Below are 22,503 nucleotides of genomic sequence, written 5' to 3'. Positions count from 1 at the left end.
CACACTCTGCGTCCACATTGCACTCCCTCCTTGAAAGCAGAGGCTGGGAATGACCGCGCTGCATGGCTGGTTGGCAGCTGGCAGCCTCTGGACAGCAGTTAGAAAATTTGGAGTATTTTTTGATTGCCATTTGCACATGTACCATAAACACACCCCCTCTCCTGCTAGCTGCAGATAGTTGAGAGAAAATGCGGCGCTGTAGGTGCTGTGGTGTTGTTATCATTCCCAAAATCTGGGGCTTAGAAACACGTCTGCCTACGGTCAGTGCTTCCCATCATTCAGAATTTAACCATGGACATTTGTTGTTTGGAGCAGCACCCAGCTCAGGACTGTGGGCATGAACCACCTGCACCCTCCCTGAAATGATTCAGGTACAAATCTGGATGTCTGCTTAATAGGAAACTTTGGGCAGCAATTATTTCAAGCTTAATAAGTAGAATTTAGGAGATATAATAGGTTTGCATTGTAAACATTGCAATAAAAACCATCGGGAAGGTGGCTTTCCATCCAGAGATCACTCTAAGATGGCCAGGAGCTAAAGAATAAAGCAAGATGTGAGGTTGCCTATTTGCATTTTAGTGGGCTACAGCAAAAGCTATGCAGGACCAAAATTATGTACATTTATAAACAGAATTTATAAACAGAACCAAAATTATGAACAGAATATATTGGACCAAATTTATAAATCAAATTTACAAACAGAAGATATTGTCCTAATAAATCAGAACATGGTCAGTGGCGAGCCTGCCCCAGGAATGGATGGCTTTCCCTCTCCTAAAGGGGAGCTTCCATGTTTGGGACTATTACAGAAAACTGTTGACATTTTCTGGGTTAAGGATGGTTATCTGGAATTCATGGATAATTTAGTCCTTTTGCTTGCAGAAATAGTTTGATATGCTCTTTAAATAAGCATATAAAGAGATTGATGTGTGATGTTGGCGGGTTCAGATGTTCTGAAAAGTGATGTTCCTCTATGGAAGAGAATAAAGCTTAAAAGGGGAAATTATTTATAAAAGCACCACCATGCACAGGCAGTGTTTATTTACCATTTAAATGCCTCATTTCTGTTCTGGCTGTCTGTGCTATAATTTGCACAGGCACTTAAACTTGAGTACAAATAAATGCAAAGAAGTGGTGTTTGTGCAGAGTTAAGGAAACCAAGTGCTAAAAGATGGAAGCCACTCCTACCTGATTGAATCAGCCATCTTTGGGGACCACCAGGGAGCCATCCATGCTGGAATTGGAGGAGCTTGACCAGAATATCAGTGCTGAAGGCATGGCAGAGGTTTAATGAGGAAGTGTGAGCACCATGACATCTCACCGTGAGTGAATTTTCACTCACCATGAGTGAAATCCCATTCAGGATGGGAACTGCTCTCCTCTGGGCAAAGTGAGGCACCGACTCTGCTCCAGGATGAGGGCCCCAGATGCCAGGGAGCATCCCCAGGATGGCTGGGGACGTTTGTCACTGTCCCCTGTAACCAAACTCCTTCAGCTCTGTGCACGCCCACCCACTCCCAAATCTGTGAACAACGGCTTTGCTTCTGCATGTCTGACCCCCTCCCCGTGCCTATGGACATATTTATGGTAAAAATGCCATTTTACAGTGGTGCAAGGACCTGTCCCACATGGGCCAGGGCAGGCATGGATGGTCCTGGGGTGGGAGGGAGCCTTGAGGTTCAGCTGCTGAACCCAGCAGGAACAGATCCCCTCCAGTTTTATGGCTGTGTTTGAGGAAGGAAATCTGAGGTAGAGTTTGATTAAATTATTAGGAATATAATTATCATCATATAATCAAATTATAATATTCTGTGAGGAATAGAAACACATCATCTGGTCACCCTTACTTGTTTAGACAGAAGAGCTGAGTTGTTTTGGCAGAGGAAAGCAAGGCACAAATTGCTTAATATCTATGAAAAGGGTGAAAAAATGGCATCTTTTTTCACCTTGTTCCAGCAAACTCCTGCCTGGAGCTTCTGAGAGCAGGCAGTGGGGACACAGATGGGTGTGAGGAAAGGTTCATGCCACTCACTTACCTCTGCTGCAGTCCATGGGGAAGGCGTTCTCCCTGAGCTCTCCTCCCCAAACATCAGCCCTGACGCCTTCCAGAGCACAGCTTTGCCATCTCCTGCCCTGACAAAGTGGCAGGGAAAAGCATCTCCAGCAAGGAGAGGCCACTCCATAGTGAGGAGCACAGCTTTGCCATCTCCTGCCCTGACAAAGTGGCAGGGAAAAGCATGTCCAGCAAGGAGAGGCCACTCCACAGTGAGGAGCACAGCTTTGCCATCTCCTGCCATGGCTGACTAGCAGGGAAAAGCATCTCCAGCAAGGAGAGGCCACTCCACAGTGAGGAGCACAGCTTTGCCATCTCCTGCCATGGCTGACTAGCAGGGAAAAGCATCTCCAGCAAGGAGAGGCCAATCCACAGTGAGGAGCACAGCTTTGCCATCTCCTGCCATGGCTGACTAGCAGGGAAAAGCATCTCCAGCAAGGAGAGGCCACTCCACAGTGAGGAGCACAGCTTTGCCATCTCCTGCCCTGACAAAGTGGCAGGGAAAAGCATCTCCAGCAAGGAGAGGCCACTCCACAGTGAGGAGCACAGCTTTGCCATCTCCTGCCATGGCTGACTAGCAGGGAAAAGCATCTCCAGCAAGGAGAGGCCACTCCACAGTGAGGAGCACACCCGGGAGCAGTGCAGGATCAGGGCTGCACCAGGCTCTGGCGTGGCTGCTGCAGAGTTTCAGTGTCTGGAGATGTTTCTGTGCTTTGAACACGCCCTGTGGGGACACCAAACCTTCCTCTGCTTCTGCTGTAGCTGCAGCAGAGAGGGAAGTGACCAGTGAGGTGCTCAATGCCAGCTGCACTGGGGGTAAAAGAGGGGAGATGTGTTTGGAGGGGATCAGTGGCGGTGCCATGGTGGTTGTTTGTGGCTCTAACTTGTCAGAAGAACCATCCTTATCTTTGCTAAACTGCTTTCCACTGATATTGATGCCTTTTAGGGCACCAGTACAACTGCAGCATGATCCAACAAGCATGCTGCCACTTTAACACCAATAACTGAGAGGTTTTGCTCACAGTTCCTTTGCCTCTGCCTGACAGGCAGCAGGCAGGGTGTGAGCCTCACTGCCTATCAATTAAGTGCAAAATAAATAATAGGAAGAAAGTAATATCTTCAACAGTGCATTTGCTGGCACATACATATTTATTAGACAGCAAATAAAATGCTGCTTATATCATGTTTATGTGCACCATGAAGCCCTGAAGTAATCTGTGGTGTCATGGTTTAAATGGTGGAAGACAGATGCAGTGGTATTGTCACATTCCTCAAAGCAACCTGCCTAACAGAGCTCTGCTTTTTAATTTTCTTTCATAGCCTGGTTTCATTATTGCTGTGAGTCCTGCACAGGATACCAGGCTTTTCCAAGAACACAAAAGGGAATAAAATTAATTTCTAGGCATATCTCAGCCTGCAAGTTTTATTGCAACTTTATCCCAGCCATTCCATCTTCAGAGATGAAGCAAAGGGAGGCAGGGGGAGCAGGACTTATCCAATGGAGTTGCAATATGTGGGTGAGGTGGGTCAGGAAACACAGCAAGAAACATTTGTGGTGTGCAGCAAGGGGGATGTCTCCTGAAACATGGTTAAATATGTAAACTCTGCCTAGGGAAAATGTTTATTTACCTAGATTGACAGCAATCAGGATAAAAAGCACTCCAGATAAGTGGCTCTTTAGCCAGCTTTAATTTGTTGATGGATGGATTGATGGGAGGATGGTCAAAGAAATGACAACATTACTCTCTGTAATGGAGATATCTTGTCTGCTGGAGTTTGCAGTAGCGTTTGGTCTAATTATTCCTGATCCATCTATGAGCAAACTTCTCTCCCAGTGAGACAAGTTGTCATTCCTTTTCTTTAAATAAAAAGATAGGAAGGTAAAAATCAAGAACAATTAGATCAAAGGATGATGGTATCTTCTGCAGTCAAAAACTTCTACAAAATCATCTGTATTGCTTAAAGATTTTACTGCATTAATTGAAATAGTTGTGCATTCTATTATGCAGTTTGTGTGGGAACAGATGGCCCATTTCACAAATTAAACCTTGTCTTTTTACATTGCTTCAACAGAATAATAGTGAATGAGCATGGCTATTGTAAGTGATCCCAAGTTCAAACCTTGTAGCTTCACAACAGGCTCCACTTTTGGGGGAAAAGCTAGTGGAAAAGCAAGGGAAAAAAAAAAGTCACTGAATTGACTCACCACCACGTGTGCTTCACCATGGCCATGGCAAAGACAAAGAGCAGCTCACAAAGCTCCAGTTTTGCTCACACCTTTCCTGGAACACAGCACAGAACAAACTGGAAATGGGCTGTGGGGTGGGAGAGCACGTGGGATTTTGTGGGAAAAATCTCTCAGGCTCACAGCAGAAGTGGCACAGCTGGGAAAGGGTGGCGTATGGCATTCACATTCCCTGAACCCCAAACTAACCCAGGAGTTGGATGTTTGCTGCAAGAGTGGTCTTTTCAAGGGTAAATAGATTTTAGAAATAAACAGGAGTTTAGCTGGAAGGCTGGATGCAGTCTGGGAGCTCCTTGGGTTCAGTTGTTCTCCTGGGGGGTAAAAATTTGGATGTTTTTGGCCTGGGGAGGTCTTGAAGACGTGCCAGCCACTCCTGGGGCAAGTGCACTCATGTTCAGGGTCTGGAACATGAAACATGAGCCAGGGCATGTTGGAAGTGCCAGCTGGGCTCTGGAGAACAAGGGGCAGAGACTGAAGCACAATCCCAGCCTTCCCAGATGTGTAATGCCTCAAGAGGGGCAGTGTCACTGTCATATTTTCTGGAAAATCCTCTTTGCCCAGGATGTCTTCTCCTGGGAAGCTGGGAAGCCTCAGAGAAAAATGAAAACAATAATTATCTGATTTGCTTCTCCTGTGTTTTGCTGCTTTGGAATGTGGTGTGGACATTGTTTACCAACTGGTCATTGTTTGATTGGTTTCATGTGAATTGTTTTAACTTAATGACCAATCACAGCCCGCTGTGTTGGGGCTCTGGAGAGAGTCACAAGTTTTTCATTATTACCTTTTAGCCTTCTGTCTGTACCCTTTCTCTATTCTTCAGTATAGTTTTAGTATAGCATTCTTTTGTATAATATAGATCATGAAATAATAAATTAGCCTTCTAAGAACATGGAGTCAGATTCATCATTTCCTGCCTTCGATGGAGGCCTCAGGAAATAGCACATGGATTTTTGTGGATTGCAGTGGGAACAGTCTCTCAGGCTCACAGCAGCAGTGGCACAGCTGTGGCACAGAATTCTCTCTCAGGTTTTTCTTGGAGAAGCACAAAGAGAAAAAAGAGAAAACAATTCTTACCTTTACTTACTGCTCCTGTTATTTTGCACGTGTGGAATGTGTTAAGAAGATTGTTGACCTAAAGTGAGTTTTTAATTGGACTCCAGTGATAGTTGTTTATATTAATTAACCCATTAAGGCAAAACTGTGTCCCAGCTATCTCAAAACTGTATCCTAGCCAGAAAATCAAAAGTTTTTCTTCAGTATGTATCTTTGTATAGTATCCTTTTAGTATTCTTTAATATAGTACAATATAATGTGATATAATTTAATAAAGCAATTGTTCATCCTTCTGAATCAACAGAGATGCCAACCATTCCCAGAGTGGGGGATGCCTGGTTTTTCAATGGATATCATGTGAGACTGTGCCCTGTTCTGCTGAGCACTCAGAGGGGACTCCTTGCAAAGCATCCTGAGAAAAATGCTGCACTCCCTGCAGGAGCAGGAGCTGCCCATCAGCAGCACAAACTGATGGCTCAGACTTTCTGAGCTGCCTGAAACCTGCTTGCTCCAGGACTGGCAATAAAAGAAGCAGCAGCTGCTCCCCTAGCCAAGGAGGCGATGCCCCCTGCACAACTGAGGGAAATCCATGGTAACACTTGTTTTCCTCCCATCAATCCCTCCATCAACACTTGTTTTCCTGGGCTGGATAACCTGCAGCCTTTGAAGGATCAGTTAATTTTAGCTTGGATTCGCCAAATTTGGGTTCACCCATATCAGTGGCACTGCTGGAAGCCACATCTAGAGTTTTATTTTGTGTGGGCTGCGTGGCACAAAGGAGGGCTGAGCTAAGAGGAGCTGCCTGTGAGGTAACAATGACACCAGAATAACTTGGGAATTTTCTGGAAATTGTGTGACAAGTACATATGCTGCTCCTGGAAATCTAATGTGGAAAAAAACCCCAGCCTGGATTGTAGTTTATAGTTCTTTTCGGTAGGGCTGCATGAAGCTAATGACACAGAAAGCCATTTGGGTTAAATTGTGAAACTGAAAGATGCAGCACCTGCTTTTATGCCTCATGTGTTGCTAAAAATACTTCTTCCCTTCTAAAATGCAGCACAAATGACAATACAAAAGGAAACTCTACAGTGACATTATCAAGAGGGGTTTCATCAGTGTGCCTGTGCACAGAAAGGTGAAATCAGAGACAGCAGAAACAGCAGACATCGTTATGTCAGTGCTAAACCCTTGGTGCATCCACACCTGAGATAATTCCTTGCCCTCCTGGCCTCTCACTGTAAAAATGTGAGTGATAAGTTTTAGACAAGAGACACGAAATGTTCCAAACTGTGGAAAAGCTTCCCTATGAGGAAAAACCAAACAGCATCAAGTTATCCTGAAAAAGAGACTCCTGAGGGAGAGAAACACGGCAAAAGAAGGTGTGGAGGAGGCAAACCAACCTGTGAAATGCTTTCCACAGCCAGATGGGAGAGAGGCCTTCAGGAACCAGCAAAAGTGCTGAGTTTAGCAGAAATGCAGCTTTCCAGGGAAGCTGTGGGGTGAGATGAGGTTCACACAGGGAACAGCAGCCCCTTGGTGCCAAGGCCACCCACCCTGGCTGCACCCACCTGTGCCCAGCCATGTCCTTGTCCCCAGCTCCTTTTTTGGTGGGTGCAGCTCACAGGATACAAACACCACAAATATTCTTCAGCATTTTCCTCTTCCCTCCTCAAAATCCAGAGAAAAACCCTGACTCAAGAATTTTTTTTTTTTTTTTTTTTTTTTTTTTTTTTTTTTTTTTACCAGTGGGAAGGGAGCACTGGCAGAGAGTATGAATCCCTGCAGATTTTACTTTTGGTATTGATTTTATGCATGAGATGCTCAGGTACTCTGATGGTATCTGACAGTATAAGGAGCCAGAGAGAGAACAGAAAGGCTAATACAGTAGCAATGTCACCAGAATAACTTGGAAATTTTCTGGGAATTGTGTGTTTAAATCTGACTGAAATCCCTCATTGTTTATCAAGCAGGGAAGTGTTTCAACAACAACAACAACAAAAAATCATGCTTCCCTTGAGAATTTTTAATTTTTTAATTGTTTTATTCTGCAAGAAAGGAAAGGGAAGGAAGGGAAAATGGGGTGGGTGTTTTAGAGAGCTACAAATGCCTTAGAAAGGAAAAAAATATAAATGGCAGCAGTGCATGTGGTGAGCTGAGGCACTCACAGTGGGGGAACACACCTTCCTTTCCTTGCTATGGAAGTTATGCCACATTGGTCCTGTGACACTTCCTCAGGGGTTAAAAACCCTCACTGAGAAAAGAGCTCTGAAATGAAGGGGTCTCTGAAAAGCAGCCCTGCCACTGTGGGGCAGTGCAGCAGAGGACAGGGACATGGGGGACACTGTGTCCTCTGCAGCCCCAGAGCACACAAAGCCGCTCCTGCCCTTTCAACAAAACGCCGCTCTACGGGCAAAGCTGCCCTGTGCCCCCCAAACTAACCCGGGAGTTGGATGTTTGCTGCAAGAGTGGTCTTTTCAAGGGTAAATAGATTTTAGAAATAAACAGGAGTTTAGCTGGAAGGCTGGATGCAGTCTGGGAGCTCCTTGGGTTCAGTTGTTCTCCTGGGGGGTAAAAATTTGGATGTTTTTGGCCTGGGGAGGTCTTGAAGACGTGCCAGCCACTGCTGGGGCAAGTGCACTCATGTTCAGGGTCTGGAACATGAAACATGAGCCAGGGCATGTTGGAAGTGCCAGCTGGGCTCTGGAGAACAAGGGGCAGAGACTGAAGCACAATCCCAGCCTTCCCAGATGTGTAATGCCTCAAGAGGGGCAGTGTCACTGTCATATTTTCTGGAAAATCCCTTTGCCCAGGATGTCTTCTCCTGGGAAGCTGGGAAGCCTCAGAGAAAAATGAAAACAATAATTATCTGATTCGCTTCTCCTGTGTTTTGCTGCTTTGGAACGTGGTGTGGACATTGTTTACCAACTGGTCATTGTTTGATTGGTTTCATGTGAATTGTTTTAACTTAATGACCAATCACAGCCCGCTGTGTTGGGGCTCTGGAGAGAGTCACAAGTTTTTCATTATTACCTTTTAGCCTTCTGTCTGTACCCTTTCTCTATTCTTCAGTATAGTTTTAGTATAGCATTCTTTTATATAATATAGATCATGAAATAATAAATTAGCCTTCTAAGAACATGGAGTCAGATTCATCATTTCCTGCCTTCAATGGGAGCCTCAGAAATCACCACAGGGCAGGAGGGTTAGGATTGCCCTTCTGGGCAACCCATTCCTGCCTACACATAATTCCTGCTCCTCATGCTGGGCTTCACACCAGTAGTACTATCCTAAAAAAGATAAAAGGTGCTGAAGTCCTGTCTGGACTGCTTCTGCACTGAAACTGTTCCCAGATGTGCCTAAATTCGAATTTGTGTCAGGAAATACTCTGTCATGAAAAATACGAGCTCCTTCCATGTCAGAAATACTCCTTCATGAAAAATACGAGCTCCTTCCATGCCTTTGCTGGATGGCTGTACGTCAAGAGACTAAAATATCTTTCATTTCAGTTCATTGAGTGCAGCAAGTGTCCCCACTGTAACCGTAACCCACCCTGCTGTCAGGGAGTGCACCAGAGCCACCGCAGAGCTGGAGAGCCAAAAAAATGTACATTTGAAGTGACAGCATGAAAAAAGTGGATGGGGGTGAAATGTAATTAGCTGAGGCAAGGACAAGTAGGTAAGTCTCCACAGTCATAATTTATGGGGGATATTGTTATAGTTATTGCCATGCAATTTAACAGGAATACACCAGAGCAATTTTCAGATCTTAAAGTGTGCAGATGCACTCATACATGGGAGAAAAGTCTCAAAACACAAATCATCCAAAATAATCAAGGAAGTTATCATCATAAACAGCCACAATTAACACGGGGATCGCAAGGGATGAGGCCCAATTTCTGATCATCTTAAGAGAAAATGAAAGCATTATTAAAACTTTAGTGTGGGATTGGTAGCTACACTCACAGCACTCTGCAGCCTCCACCAGGCACTCCTCTACTGTTCCTTTGCCAGTCCCAGAATCAACAAATCTGAGATTTCCCAAAGAGAGGACACACATGGCAATGAAAAATATTAATATATATAAACAATAAAGTATCTATTTTCTTCTAGAGAAAGCATATTGTATATATAAATAATATATTTTATATATTATATATATGAAATATATGAACTGAAATGAATTAATTATATATATATCTAATTCACTCAATGAACTGAAACAAATTAATAATATAACTATAACTATAACTATAACTATACCCTGCCAGTTTAAACAGAATTATTTTCCTAACAAAAGAGTATTGTTCAACTGCTGAAGAGAAGGAGGAGGAGGTGTGGACACTATCAGTACAAGCTGCTGGGGATTTAAAGTTGCAAAGTGCTTTATGACAGCCTGTGCTGCCATCCATTATTTACAGGCTTCCTTCTAGCATTGCTGTCAATACGGTATTGCTCTTATCAGCTGCATAAATTATTTCTACCACTGACATAGAATCAAAGAATGGTTTGGGTAGCAAGGGACATTTAAGGTCATTGAGTCCAACCCCCCTGCCATGGGCAGGTGATGCCTCAGGTTTCAGCTTTTCTATTTTCCCCATTCTGTGCTGCTTTAGTGTGTGGCTCTGGGCTCCACATTCAGGGATGGTGAGCTCTGTGCACAGAGCAGGGAGACAAAACAATTCCTGCTCCAGCTGGGCACCAAGGACAAATGATGCCAATCTCAGCCCCAGAGCACAAACCCCGTGGGCTGCAGAGAGAAAAACAAGCAGGCTGGGAGTGCCTGGGCTAAAGCTGCAATGGGACAATGAACTGCAAGGTGCAAATGGAGCAGAGCTGATCCAAGGGTTCTGTGGCCATTTTGGTTGTTCTGCCCAAGGTGCATGCATTGAGGCCTCTTAATAAATCCCTACTTTATTCTTTAGCTCTGTCTGGTCTCTGATCTAGGTCAACTTCAACTACATCATCCTGCTCAGACCCCCATCCAGCCTGCCCTTGAATGTTCCCAGGGATGGGGCAACCATCATCACCTCTCTGTATCTGTACCAGTGTTTCACCACCCTCATTGCACAAAATGTCCTCCTGCTAGCCAGCTAAATCCATCCTGTTTTTGTTTTAAACAATTATCCCTTGTCCTGTCTCAACAGGCCTGGCTTAAAAACTTTTCCTTCATAACTCATAAGCCTTGGAAGGCCACTGTCGCAGACATCTTTTATGAAAAATCCTTTCCTTAGGATTTTTCCTCCTGAGAAGCTGGGAGGCCTCAGGAACAAAATGTAAACATTGATTATCTGCTGCTGTGGGATGCTACAGGTGGATCTGTGATTGGCCCATGTTGGATGTTTTAATTATTGGCCAATCACAGTCAGCTGGCTCAGACAGAGAGTTCAAGACACAAACCTTTGTTATCATTCCTTTCTATTCTATTCTTAGCCAGCCTTCTGATGAAATCCTTTCTTCTATTCTTTTAGTGTAGTTTTAATGTAACAGATATAATAAAATAATAAATCAAGCCTTCTGAAACATGGAGTCAGATCCTCGTCTCTTCCCTCATCCTAAGACCCCTGTGAACACCATCACAGGCCACAATGAGGTCTCCCCAGAGCCTTCTCTTCTCCTAATCCCTGTCTCCTCAGTTTAGTAAGAAGGACTTTGGGGCTCCATGTCAAAGGCCTTACAGAAGTGCAGGCAGGTGACACTTGGAGCTTTTGCTGATGTGGCCACTCCATCCCACAAAGCCAGCAGGCTGGTGAGGCAGGAATGCCATGCTGGCTGTCCTGGATCCATGTATCTCTGTTATCCATGTTCCTCAGCAGAGCTCCTGGGAGGATCTGCTCCATGAACGCCCCAGACTCAGAGGTGAGGCTCACAGTCTCCTTATTCCCCTTCTAAAAAATGGGTGCAAAGTTTCCCTCTCTCAACCACCAGGGACCTCACCTGACTCTGCTACCACTTCAACAAAGGGAGACATTCATCGTTTTAATCCCCATTCAAATTGCTGAATATTATCCACTGCCCATTAGATTTCAACAATTCCCCAACGCTAGCTGCTCTAATCACATGCTAAAACACAATAACTACCAACTCTCACAACCATCAGAAAAAAAAATCAATCACTCCCACACTGATCAAGTTGCTGCCTGTCTCAGAAGCCTTTTCTCCTCTTCTTTTCCTGTACTTGTGTGTGCCCAGTGTGATTTCAACTTAATATGCAGCCAGCCCTTACTGCTCAGAGGTGCCTCCTGAAGGTGACCAGCCTGTGCTTGTACCTGTTTCAGCCCACAGATTTGGTTTAGAAACACTTGCTCTTCTCTTGGGGCATGAGGATAGGCTGGAGGAGCTCCTGAGGTTTACTGCTGTCTTTAAAAACCTGCTCCTCAAGCTTAAAAAATGTTGTCCCAGATTTGGAAAGGCAGCACTTATGGAGAAGGAGGGGTGAAGTACCACAGCTGTCAGCACCATTTCAGGCATTGCTGGATCACACAATCATTCTCTACTTGTCCTGTCCTTAAATAAGAACAAAACCAATCTCCAGGCAATGCAATTTAGTGGGTATTTTTCATTTTGAGGTTGGAGGTGAGCTGGGCCCTTCTCTCAAGCAGAGCAATGAGACCAAGCCTGCATTTCCAGCAAATGACTCTGCAGTTAAAGCAGGAAACCCCTAAAACTATTACAAATTAAGGCTCATGTGAAATTCTTAAGATCCAAATTTTAGATGTATCAAAGAAAGCCCATTATGGTATTCCAGGGTTGGTTTTTCTGCCTTTTTTTTTTTTTTTTTTTTTTTTTTTTTAATACTGCCTGTCCATGTCTGTAAAAATCTTCCTTCTGTTTGCTGAATCATGCCTGGAATCCATATTAGAAGTCAAGTGTAAAAAAAAAAAAAAAAGGAGGGGAAGCTGTGCTACAGGCAGCTGTTGTTGTCAATGCCCTTTCTTTCCCTGCAATAAAAGTCACACAAAAACTTCAGACCTTGCTGGGCCCCTACTCCTTACTGTCAACATCACCTCCCTTCAGATCTGGAAAAGGGCAAATCTTTTCCTAGCAACAGCATTAACCCATTCACAGGGATTTGAAACCAGGCTGCCTTCCTTTTTTTTGGTTTTTTTTTCCTTTCCCAGAGCTGGCAACACCTTTTGCATGGCTGTGGTGCAGAGGGCTGGTTCAGAGTCACTTTTTGGATTGGGAGCTATTGCACGGGAGCAGAGTGATGGTTCAGAGTCTCTTTTTAGGATAGGAGCTATTGCACAGGAGCCCCAACAGTTCTGGGGTTAATTCTGTGTTTGTTTGGGGGTGGTTGTAGAGTGATGATGATGTTTTTGATAGTAGGAAATATAGAGGAAGGTTAATTGAAAGTGTATTGATGACAGGTGATTTGGATAATGGAGGGATATATGGTTTAATTGGAAACAAAAAAAGTCAAGATAAAAAAAATAGATGCGTAAAATGGAATTTAAATACTAGGTCCTAGTAAATGGTAAAATAATTAATATGTCTGGCAACCATGACACTATCTGTGTAAGTGCTGGTTCAGAGTCTCTTTTTAGGTTTAGAAGTTATTGCACAGGAGCCCCAAAAGGAGCAGAGAGCTGGTTCAGAGTCTCTTTTTAGGATTGGGAGCTATTGCACAGGAGCTCCAACAGTCCTGGGGTTAATTCTAAGTTTGGGGGTGGTTGTAGAGTGATGATGATGGTTGATTGCTGTTTTTGATAGTAGGAAATACAGAGGAAGGTTAATTGAAAGCGTATTGATGACAGGTGATTTGGATAATGGAGGGATATATGGTTTAATTATTTGACAAAAAAATGTCAAGATATAAAAAAATAGATGTGTAACATGGAATTTAAATACTAGTTCCTAGTACAGCACCTAGGGGGGAGTGTTACAACCCTTCAGCCACAGCAGAAAGTTTCATAACCCAGCATTAATTTGAATAGGTGGGATTTTTCTGACACCCAAGACATTTCTCTGATTCTCAAGACAACAATGAGGCTGTTGGTTGACAAGGCACTTGCTCTTGCCTCAATAAACCATGGTTGTGCTCCTTAGTCACGGTGGAATGCCCCTCAGATAACACAGGTGAGTATGGCCACATAAGAAAGGTCTACAGTTCATTTCACACATACAAAAACAGACACAGAGATAGCTATATTTTCTAGCAGCATCTAAAATGTTTTATGCATGTGTTTTCCTAGCTTCTGGACCAAATGGTATATCATTCCTTTTTCACAGGCTACCAACTCAACAATCTTATTTTCTGTCTCCACTCTGAGGCACCAACACAGTTGTCTGCATCTCCTGGCAGACTTTGGCTGTGGAGCTAAAGGAAATTTTAGTCTAAAGTGCTTGGGAGTCACAGGGCTGCTCAGTTATGCATCCTTAACCATGCTAAGGTTATTTCAACATGCCTGTTGAAACCCTGTCTATTTCTGGGGAAGAACCTACACAAAAAGAATGGACCTACACAAAAAGAATGGACCATAACAATCAAAGACAGGTGGAAGTTCTGCTTCAAATCTGAACTTTGTGCTGAGTCCCTCACTACAGGGACAACACATAACACTAAAAACCCCAAGGAATTCAGATTAAAGAAGTGAAACAACATTCCCCTCCCCGCTCCATTGCATGTTTGTAAAAATCTGTACATACAAATGCCAGGCAATTCCAAAATCCCAATTCCAAAAGGGACAGGATGGAGGTCATAGACCACCTGGTAATCTGAGTTTTATCATAATGCTACCAACATTTTGTGAGCTACTGTCATGCCTGGTATCTACTGAGATAAGGGTAAAACTTAAAGATACATATTTGCTGACACACCAATGCTGAAATGAAATGAGCAATAGAAACCTGATGTGATTTTTCAAAATATCTCCTGTCATCTAAAAGGCATTTTATCAAAGCAGTTCAAAAGAGTTTTTCATTCAGAAATGACTGAAAAAAGTCTCCAGACAGCTGACCCCAGTGGGTCTCCAGGAGTGTTGGGATTTTTTTTCCTGAAAGGAAGCAAGATGCAGAATCTTGTCATATGCTCCTCACCCTATGATCTCCTTGCCAGCAGATGATGCAGATCTGGAAAGGGGAGACTGGACAAGCAGTTGAAAGAGATTTTCTGAGGGCACAAAACCAGACAAATTGCATGAGACTCAGGCAGGCTCTTGAATCAAACCCAGCCTGAGCCTAGGAGAGTATGTAAATATCATAAATGCATGCCTTGCTCCCACCCTACCTACCCCAGGCGCTGCTGCAGACCAGGTGATGGGATGTGCCTTCCTCTGAGCCCTTATGGCTGCTCTTAGGTTTCTCTTTAAAATAGATTTCATAGCCTTTAGTGCTTCAGTTTCTATACCTACAAGTGATTAATTCCTACCTCTCAAATATCTATACCTACAAAGTGATTAATTCCTAACAATACATAAATGGCTTTTCTGCTGGATTATAGATGGATTACATCTCAGGTGTTTCAGACAACCTCAGGGTGACATGACTTTCCTTAAACTCCTGTGATACACCTGAGAAAGTGGTGACGCATCCACAGCAATTTCTTTGCCTTGCAGTTCCTTCCACACATGCATCATCATCCCTTATTGTTTTTATTACTTATATTTTTTGTGTGTCACTACTGGGAAGTTACATAAGGTGATTAATGCTCTGTGACTGTGTAATGACTTCATTTGATTTGTGAAAAAAATAATTAGAGAAGAAAGAAAGAAAGAAACCGCCCTTAGAGAAAGCCATGAGAGCAGAGGGAACGGTATGTCCTGGGCGTGGGAATGGTTCCACAGCAGATTTTGGGAAACAACCACTGGGGGATTCTGCTCTCCTGCTCTGCTGGCTCTATCACAACCTCAGTGCCTCTTCTAAATCACCAGGAAAGCTCAGGAGGAAAATTCATTAGGGAAATTTGTCCTACTCGACCAATAGGTTCATCTGAGTCAAACTTCTCTAAAACTTTTGGGCTGGCCAGGGAAGTCCTTCCCCATAACTCGGGTATTTATCAGCGCGTTTGGTTCTGTTTCAGAGGACAAATCATCCTGCTGGCATCTCCACACCCAGGTGGGAGTGAATGCAGACCAACCTCTGCCAAAATAATAACAACAATAAGGAGAGATGTGTTGAGTAAGCGCTTGTGCTCAGCCGCTTCTGATGCTGGTGAAGGAGGAAACAAAGGGGATTCTCAGAAAACAAAACCAACCCAATTCCATCTATCAGCACCTTGCACTTCAGGCCTACGGATTTAGGACTGCACAGCTTGCAACAGACCTCAAAATGCCTCAAAAAAACCTTTCCTGCAGGATTGGGAGCAGTGGAGTTACCCCAAGTTCATTTCTAACCCCATGTCTCATTAGTGAGGGCATGAGGTGTTGGCTTCTTTGACCGGTCCAAAAGGGTGTTTAATCTCAGCTTAAACACAAGGAATGACTAAATCCAACATATTGGTTTGCATCAGCCATACAGAACTGGAACCAGCCCTGCAGGGCTCTGAAAAATGTCACTGGGGGATTTGTGCCCAAGCTGGGAATTCGGAGAGCAGCAGAAACAGAGTTGAAAGGGAAGGCTGTGAGGGATACACAGATGAAGGCTCTCATTCACCTTTGTGTTTCACCATTGAAGCCTGATTTTGCTACAACATCAAGTGGGTTCCATTAAAAACAACCTCCCTTTCAAAAAAAAAAAAAAAATTTAAAAAATGGAGAAACATTAGGAGCTGCATTTAGGGTCGAATTGCGCCCAAGCTGGGAATTCAGATAGCAACAGAGTTGAAAAGGAAGGATGGGAGAGATGCACAGATGAAGGTTCTCATTCACCCTTGTGTTTCACCATTGAAGCCTGATTTTGCTACAAAATCAAGTAGGTTCCATTAAAAACAACATCCCCCCCCCCTTCAAAAACAACAAATCAAAAAGAAAATATGGAAAAACATTAGGAGGTGCACTTAGGGTCTAATTCCACTCTCTAGCAAAGCCAGGGTCTGCAGAAGATGATTCCTTCTGATCTTAGAAGCACCAGAAGTTCACAGTCCAAATGAACTATACCGGCTTCTTTAATCAGAAATAATGAGAATTTTAAGTCTTGGGGGGGAAAGAAATCTCAGGATTTTAAATGCTGAGCTTTCTCTGTTTACCTTCCCTAAAATTCTTAAGCTTCTCTCAACCTTAAAATCAATAAACCAGTGTCACAATGTATTTGTGACACCAAGAAAAATGTGGGATTTCAGAAGCCTCTCAGCATTTGTTGGTGGAGAGAACCAGCTGGGACACAAATCTAGTGTATATATAATATACATATATAATTCTATATATAATAACAGTTGATTAACTGTTATTTTACTACACAATTTATGCTTTAAATTCCACCTTAATTAAGTGGCTAGTTTGGGGTAGAGATCACAGGCAGATCATATGTTTATTCCTATATTACGAACCGAGCGTGTTCTCAAAATCTTATTTAATTCTGAGCAGCGAACTGGGGCAGGGTAACGAGCGCCAGGGATGAGTAATCAGTGCCAGGTTAGGCATGCCTCACTGCCTTCCAAGGGATGGGAAGCTCCTCAGCCCAGACTCGCCCTCAGCCTGGCACAGTGTCTGGTCACCGTGGATTCCCACTGTGCTGCCTTTCCCCACCTCAGATGGCCACTTCAGTCAAGTTTCTATCACCTATTTTTTGGCTTTTCGAGGCAGCTGTCTCCTTGGTGGTCTCACAAAAGAGCTTTGGTGGTAGGAGCCATAATTCAGCCTGGCAAATGCCATTCAGCTCCATGGGGCGTGCTGATGAGCTCCCACAAGGATGGCTCAGGCCAATTTCCCTTTTCTCCTTGTCTGGAGATCCTGGGTCAAGGGCTCAGAGTGAGCAGTGCACTCTTTCCTGGAGAAAAAGAGGTCTGTGCGCTGCCCAGGTGGAAACTGAGATGTTGAATCAGGGCTGGCCATGCAGACACAACGTGGGGAGGCTGCACCTGCCAGACCTGCAGCAGATATTAACATTGCCCAGAGTAAAAGGGGTTGTGAGCAGAGATGTCAGCCTCTGGAGCTCCTGAGGAAATTCTGCTGAGAGCAAAAGGCCAGGCAGACCCCTGAGACAAGGGAGCATGCCAGGAGGTTCCTTTTGCTGGGAATGCAGGGTTTTCCCTGTGGGGAATGGGGGCTGGCAGCCGCACACCTGCCTCCTCTGCAGCCTCCCAAGTGCCTCCCCAGATGGGAGAGTTTGCTGTGCATGGCCCACGCTGCTCTGAGCTGCTTCCTGAGCCCTGTGGCTGCTGTCAGGGGGAGAAACAGCGTGTGAAACATGGCATGGTTTCATCTCACTGAAAGGAAGCAGATAGCACCGTGGATAAAATAATGCTGCAGCCCCCATGTGTGGCTCAGTACCGGTGTTTCAAAGCATTATTCAAATCCTGTGGACCCACAATAAGCACACAGAGCAGAGCTGTTAAATGCTTCTGAATTACCTTGCAATGAATTCCCTGTGTTTGGCAGCAGTTTTTGCAGTCTCCATGGCATGTAAGTGGCTGATGCAGTGCCTTGCTCCACATAACTTCTTGTTCCTGCAGCAGCTGGGCTGTTCTTTGGGCATTCTCCTTCCTCTTGGACTCTGAAGGACACGTGTTAAAGAGCAAGAGAACACTGTTGGAGCTTCACCCACCAAAGGCCACCAGACAGGACAGGAGTGGAGCCACAAGCTTTGCCATGGCTGCTTCCAGGGGATCTGGCCCCAGAAAATGCCCTCAGCATCTTCTGTCTGCAGTGCTTGGTGGGACTGGGGGATCCAGCCTCCCTCCCTGCCAGGTGTGGAGGCAGCATTGGAATATGATGCCAATATTACCAGGTAGATTGTGCCTGGGCTAGTCTGACCCTTGCTGCTGGGCCAAAGGTAGCAACTGTGGTGTTTCACCCCAGAGACACTTTTGGCTGGCTGTATGTGGCAGCTGGCACTGGAATGAGTCCAGGCAAGGTTAGAAACTCAGTTTACCTCAGGTGGGAAGGCTTCAGGCGCGGGTGAAGAGGAAAAGGAGATGGATTCTGCCGGAGGGTTTATATCCAGAGTTTATTCCATGGTCACAGATGTCTGAATCTTGGTAACAGCTCCAACAGAATCCTGAGCACATGGTTCTGGCTCAATTTAAGCCCAGGGACAGGGGGAGGGAAGGGACAGGTGAGCACCAACCAGGTGGGAGGAGGAGGGTCTCAGGGGACGAGGGACACCCAGACAGGCCAATGAGCCCAGGCCTGAAGGGCATCCTTTGAACTTGACCAACCACACCAGGCCTTGCTGGAATGTCAAGACTGACTGACAGAACTCACTCAGCAAGGGGGCGAGGGAGAAGGGAGAGAGGTATTGCCACACCTGGGAAGGGGCTGGGAAGTAAAACAGGAAATTGCAACACACTGCAACAGTGGAGCCACAAGCTTTGCCATGGGGATCTGGCCTGGAAAATGCCCTCAGCATCCTCTGTCTGCAGTGCTTGGTGGGACTGGGGGATCCAGCCTCCCTCCCTGCCAGGTGTGGAGGCAGAGCCCAGGAAAAGGGCTTTCCTCTCTTTCCTCTCCCACCTGCCACCCTGGCTGGGCAGCTGAGCTGCTTGAGGCAAAACATGTCTGGAATCCAGGGCCAGGATACTTCTCCTTCAAATAAGAACCATCAGGGAGCAATCTTGCTTCCTAAAATGATGGGAGGAGCTGATGGAGTTATTCAGCCACCAGCCAAGTAGAGCACTCAGCAGCATGTGAGGGTCTGAGATCCCCTCAGCAGACCCAGTGTCTTTGAAGTTAAATCCTGAAAAAAATCCTTTGCAAAGCACAAGAGTCATCCCAGGAAAAAGAGTAATGCCCAGGTCTCCTCCAGGACTCCAGTGAGCAATGCAAAGGCTTTCTTCTTCTCTCTCAGCTTTCCAGAATATTCCTTGGGCTAAATCCAGCATAAACCTCACCCGACCTGCAAGCTTGGAATGAACCAGAGTAACTGGTAAAATATGAAATCAAGAGTTCATTCCTTCCTCCTGCTTCCACGTCCTCTCCTCCCACCTTGTTTCCTAGAACTACTTATTCTAGAACTTATTCCTAGAGCTGTTTACCTGTGTTCTGCCACTGAGGGCAGTGCAGGAGCCACACTGGGAGTTCACTGGGAGTGCTTGAAAAACACCTCTGCTGCCCAAACCCCAGCAAGCCTCTTGCAGAAGCATAAAAACACCAATGCTTGTGCACCAGGGAGACAGAGAAAGAGAAAAAAAAAAAAAATTGCCATACATTAAAATAAAACTTATTGCTCTCCAGTGGGCCTGAGGTGAGCAATGAGGAACCTGGAGGTTTGTCCTGCAGTGAGGAGGGAGCTGAGCATCCACAGGATGCCTCAACACAGTTACAAAATGAAGGGCACCCAAAGAGGGACATTCTGTCACCTATTCACTTCTCCTTTGGTGAAGCCACACAGAACACAAAGTTAATTAAAGCCTCTATTCTGAGGAAAAAGGAATGTTCCATTTGGTAAATTTAGAAACAGCTGGTTAGTTTTATCCATTACTTTTGTGCTAACATCAGTTGAGCTCATTCAACTCTCTCTTTTTATGAAGCTGTCCTTCCTATGCTACCTGATAGCTACTAATTGCTGCAACTACATTTCTGAATTGCAAATTTTCTGCACTGATAAAAACTTTGATTGCCTGTCAGCTACACATAAGGAAAAGATCACCAGTGCTAAATGAGGTGTTCCACGCTTGGATAATAATGCCTAATGAATTATTCAAAAAAGAATGCTTGAATGAAGCAAACAATTTGAAGGGTTACTAGCAGCCGTAACAGTTCAACAGCCAAAAGAACAAAAGTATCATCCTGAAAATTACACTAATGATTAAAAAATGTGTATTAATTCTACATTTGGAGAAAAAAGAAATGCCAATCTGATTTTAAAGGTTAATCATTATTTTTTCACTAATGCTCTAATCTCTGGGAAAAACACCCTTTACCAATATTTTGGGAGATATAATATTATGACATAGCATATTTGTATGATTTTCCAGGCATTAACCCTCTCTGCAAATTTCAAATTTCACTGTTGGAAGAATCAAAATCCTGGTCTGAGACCCTGTTACTGCCTACAAGATTCTTTCTGCTGCTTGAGATGGACCTGGGGTCAGGCCCAGTTTGCAGCATCACACTGGATGCCTTGGGGTCAGGCACCACTAAAGGTCCTCTAAAAGAGCAGCTGCTGAGCACACCAAAACACAGCCCAGGAGTGCCCAAACGACTCCAGAGTGGCTCTGCTGTGCAGAAGCCAAAATCTCACCGTTCATGTGATGGAAGATTTGCTGAATGAAGAAGTGGGTGAAGGAAACAAGACCCACACGTTCAAATTATATTAAAACCAGCAGCTATACTCACATAACTGCTGTAATGTGTAACTCTTTCCATCCCAGAACTGATTGCACCTTAACAGAAAAGTGGATGGTTTATTAAGGAGAGAAATATTTTCTCTAAATGCTCCTGGCTAAAATGAGAAGCATAAAAGAAAAAGAAATCCTCAACAAACCATGAGAATTTCATGGATGTCCAATGCTGACACATTTTCAGCTTTCATAAAAATATATTACCAAGGCCAAAAGCGATAATTTAATATGACAGATCCTTTCTGGTTGCCAAAAAGACAGGAAAAAGAAAATAATCTGAGAACTAAATCCTAAAGAACATCTCCTGCAGAATATTAGCCTTACATGAAATACAGGAAAAACAGCAGCACCAAACTGGTAAAACACTCCTGGCTGCTGCGTTTGGAGCTGAGCTAACACAAACACACCACCACAGCAGAGAGGTCTGCCAGGGACAGCACAGTGTGGCCAGCACCAAGGAAGGGTTTGGAAAACAGCATTTATTAAAATGAAACCCAGTCAACCACTCAGCTACCTCTGCTGCAGTTTTACAGCTATAAAGCCTTTGGTATTAGGCACCAATTAGTGGTTTTATTATAAAGATGTTCAATGTCAAGATAACACTTCTTCTCATTTCTGGCAGTGACACTGAATGGTGGATAGAAGGAATGACTTCAGGAAAGCATAGCTGACCATCTGCTTAGGCCTGCTCACTCACTGATGATTAATCCCTTCCCTCGAGGACAATGTCTCCATGTGTTTCTCTTGCTGTCTTTTTAATGTCACAAAAAGAGGTTGATAAACACATTCAAGTCACAATTAAAAAACATTTTAACTGACCAGTTGCCACTGATGATATTATCAGACAGTTTTAGTCACTCCTGTAACAATGTGTTTAGTGGTGTTGATGTGAAGCGGAGATGAAGTTCCTTTAATGCGCCTCCTTTCCTATTTTTACATTTAGGTGACATTTAAATGTTTACCTTGATGCAAACAAGCAGGAGGCATGGGGAAAGGGTCATTTTTTACTCCACAAAAGCAAAACCTCTGGAGGACTGCAAGGCAACTGCTGTCCTTTGGCTGGGTTTGGGGAGGAGGAGGAGGAAGAGGAAGATTAAAAGACCCATCAGAGATGGTGGGCTCACAGATTGCAGTGTCTGTACTGCACACCTCAGGAGTTCAAACATTAAATTGTGACTCAACAGGAATCCAACAAGCCACGAAAGAGGAGGCAGCAAGGAGAGGCACAGAGAGTGGTTACTTGTGGAAGGCAGGTTTGGCTTCTGATTTCATCCCTCGCGAAAAGGAGTTTTTCAAAAGTCACTTGGAAAAGCAGGTCCCACTGACTTTTAACCAGTTAGACATATTTTTGAAATTCATGTAGATAATGTGAGTGAGCAAGCTTACAGTCAAACCTGTGGTGAAACTGATGGCAATGTTTGCTTTATGAAAGATAGTACTTAAACAGATTTCCTGTGGGTATTGCAGAAAAAATAAAAAAGAAAAAAAAAAAACCACTAAAAACAAAACAAATATATAGGGGTAAAAAAAAAAAAGGTGGTTTATATAAGAAAAAGGAAGTGGCCTTGCAGTTTACCAGTTCAGAAGGAGCATGGTGAAAGAAGACAAGCAGGATCTCATAACCACTGGTGGACATAACAAAAATCCTGCCATGCCATGATCACACTGCTTGTGTGGCACAGAGGAGATCCAATGGAGGAATATAACTGAGGAGCACAGGAGATTTCAGGGGTGGATTCAGGAGATTTTGTCTCAAGTGTTTTTTCTGCATGATGGC

The sequence above is a fragment of the Ammospiza caudacuta genome, chromosome 6 (genome assembly GCF_027887145.1).
Source record: "Ammospiza caudacuta isolate bAmmCau1 chromosome 6, bAmmCau1.pri, whole genome shotgun sequence".
Lineage (NCBI taxonomy): Eukaryota > Metazoa > Chordata > Aves > Passeriformes > Passerellidae > Ammospiza > Ammospiza caudacuta.
Note: the sequence above shows the minus strand (reverse complement) of the source record.